The following is a 3,357-nucleotide window of genomic DNA, read 5'->3' as shown; positions in this document are numbered from 1 at the left end:
GCTAGTTTAATCATTTCAAAGGCGGCCGTATTTTATTGTGGCATAAAATTTGGAAGTCTCATATTAAAACGTACCATTAAATGTGCCTCGAATAAATTGCTCGAGGCCAAAGAGAACTTTTCCCTCCTTCCCACAGCCAGCCTCCTCCTCCTCCCACCCCAGCTGTTAACTGTCTAGAGTCAGACTTTGAGGGAAAGGGATGGAGGTGCCTAGGGGAAAACAGGTTTAAAAGAAACTGTGGCAAATTCAGGTGAGTCGACCCACCTCTTGGGCCGGGAGGCAGGCGCTGAGGTCTCTCAGTCCCCATGGGCTACTGTCTTGATCAAATACTGAAAGAATCACAGCCTCCATCCTCTCTGCTGCCCAATGACCAGGTTTCCCTGCATAATCATTGAGGATTGTATTATTTCATTTTGCCTAGAAATAGAATGTGCCATTATGTGAGGTTTTAAAGAAAACAAGAAGAACAACCACTTTTTTTAAATTTCTTTAAGACTGAAGAAGAGGTTTTAACTGAGACCCATTTGTTTTGTTTTTGCTTTTTGGGTCACACCCGGCGATGCTCAGGGGTTACTCCTGGCTCTGCACTCAGGAGTTACTCCTGGCAGTGCTCAGGGGACCATATGGGATGCTGGGAATCGAATCCAGGTCGGCCGCGTGCAAGGCAAACGCCCTACCCTCTGTGCTATCACTCCAGCCCCGAACAACCACTTTTTAGGCTGAAAAAAAAAAAAAAAACAGGGTGTGATACTGGGGACAATTACTCGGTGAAATATGGTTCAAAATATTTCCTTACTAGAACTAGTGGTAGTATTTCCAAAAAAAGAAGAAAAGTCCCAAGTTTCTCACCCTGGCGTACAAGATTTGACAATCCAGGTACTTAGGGCTAGAGATATGGCTTGTCATAGGATCTGTGCCTCGTAAGTGTGGGGCTCTGGTTTTGATCCCTGGTGCTACACACACACACACACACACACACACACACACACACACACACACACACACCAGACACAGTTGTAGAGAGAAAGGGGATCTGAACGGATACATTTCTCTAGAGAATTTCAGCATTCTGGCCATTTCTGCAATTCTAATGCCTGTCGGTGTTTCCCCGCCGCCCTCCACCCCCAACACAGAACCCTTTGTTACCTTTGGGCCTTTGCTCACCTCCATGGCTCCCAGGTGGACAAGGCCACCCATATCTCAAGCCCTTTGATCCCCAAAGCCCTGCATCCACCCCACCATGCCTTCCTCAATCGTCCCTGGTTTTACAGACCCTTCCCTCCTCTAATCTCCCGAGCCACGTGAACTGCAAGAATTAGGGCTGTGTTTTAGCGAGGTGTGTTCTGTTCACTACTTATGTGTCTCAGTACCCTGGGGCGAAGGCTCCTTCCCCAAGTCTCTGCAGACCCCTAGCCTGTCTGGAGCCCAGCTGGACACCACCAAGTTTCGTCCCAACATTGTTGATCTACACTCGAGGCTCGCCCATCCCTAAGCTCCTACCACAAGGCTCACCTGGAAAAGGAACAATCATTACCCAGCCCTGGCAGCCGAAAACCTGCAGAACCCAACCGCCGCCATGCTCAAGGCCACTCCCCACATACTCGGGCCGAGCCTCACACGAGTGAAGTCCGACCAAATCCAGGTAATGCGGAACTTGGTGACCTTGGACTCTGGGCTCAACAGGACCAGGAGCAGAGATCCTTTGCCCATTTCCCCCAGTCTCTGGCGACCCAGGGGTCACGCCCAGAAGTCACCTCCTACGGGTGCCAGATAATCTCGTCATCCAGATCGCACAGCTTTTTCTTCCAAAAGGGAGCAACATGGCCCCCGGCCACAGCCATGCCATCGGACTCTGCACCAGGCTGTTTCACACGGGGAGCTCCAGAGGGGGGCGGTTGAGAGCCCTCCCTGCAACAAGGGACCAGCCCCAGCAGCGTAAACCTCCACAAACCAACCGCCACCATGCTCAAGGCTGCTCCCACACGCTCAGGCAGAGCCCCCCGCATGAGTGAACCTATTCCTGGACACATCATATGACACTCCCTACCCATTCTGCATAAGTACCACATCCCATTTGATGGGGTTCAAATCGTAGGCAACAAATCATAGAGGGAAATATATAATATGCATATTATATACATATTTTCAGGTATATATAAGAAAGTTCACATCACTCAACCTTTAACAACATGTTAGTGATATCCTAAAGAATGTCTTAATGGCCCCTGCCAAAATAGAACAATCTTCACACTGTTTCCTCTTTGGATACTTTTTGGTAGCATTTTCGCGGTTTTTCATAACAGACAATACAAAATATATTATTTCAGACAGAGATTGGGGCTTGGGATGGAAATATCCCAAATTTGGTGGTGTGAGGATGTAATGGTGGTGGGACTGGTGTTTGAATATTAAATGTAATCAAGGGCTGGAGCAATAGCACAGCGGGTAGGGCGTTTGCCTTGCAGGCGGCCAACCCGGGCTCGATTTCCAGCATCCCATATGGTCCCCTGAGCACCACCAGGGGTAATTCCTGAGCACAGAGCCAGAAGTAACCCCTGTGCATTGCCAGGTGTGACCCAAAAAGCAAAACTAACTAACTAACTAACTAAATAAATAAATAAATAAAAATGCAATCAAATACTGTGAACTACCTTATAAAGTGAAAACAATTTTGAAAAAGAGCAATCATTTGGGGGATTTGGGGGGCTGGGGGTCCCTCCTGGCAAGCACCACATCCCCGTTCCCAGGGTGCACATGTAGCCCAGGGACTTTCAGTGTGGAGAACTTAGGCAACGCTTCCCTTGCCATCAAAACCATCACACCAGTTCCAGAAAACACGGAGTGCCTAAGAGACACTGGCAGAGCAGCTGCAGCGAGGTGCGCTGGGGCAGGGTGTAAGGATTCCGCTCCATCTGGAGATGTGAGTTTGACTGTTTGCCCATGTTCTGGGGAGCCAGGGGTCATCTCATGGCAGTGCTCAGGGCTAACTCCTGACTCTGTGCTCAGGGATCACTCTTGGCAGAGCTCAGGAGACCATGTCTGGTGTTGGGGATCCAACTAGAGTCACTCTCATGCAGGACAATCACTGCACTGTCTTCTCAGGCTCCTGGTATCTTTTTCTTTATTTATTGGGCTTCCCAAAGTTGTGCATAGGAGATCCAGGAGCTAATAATTCCAGTGATACTTGGCCAGCCTGACTGGACTGTTGAATGCTCGGGCCCAGTGGGACTATGGGGTGTCCTGTGATGACAGAGTTGGAACTCGGGGCTTTGAGCGTGCTAGACCTGAACTCTAGCCCTCGGAGTTTGCTCCTTGACCCTGTGCTCTTTTGATAACTTTTCAGAATAACCGACTTTA

The sequence above is a fragment of the Sorex fumeus genome, unplaced genomic scaffold (assembly GCF_029834395.1).
Source record: "Sorex fumeus unplaced genomic scaffold, SorFum_2.1 ptg000044l, whole genome shotgun sequence".
NCBI lineage: Eukaryota > Metazoa > Chordata > Mammalia > Eulipotyphla > Soricidae > Sorex > Sorex fumeus.
This window is presented reverse-complemented; position numbering follows the sequence as displayed.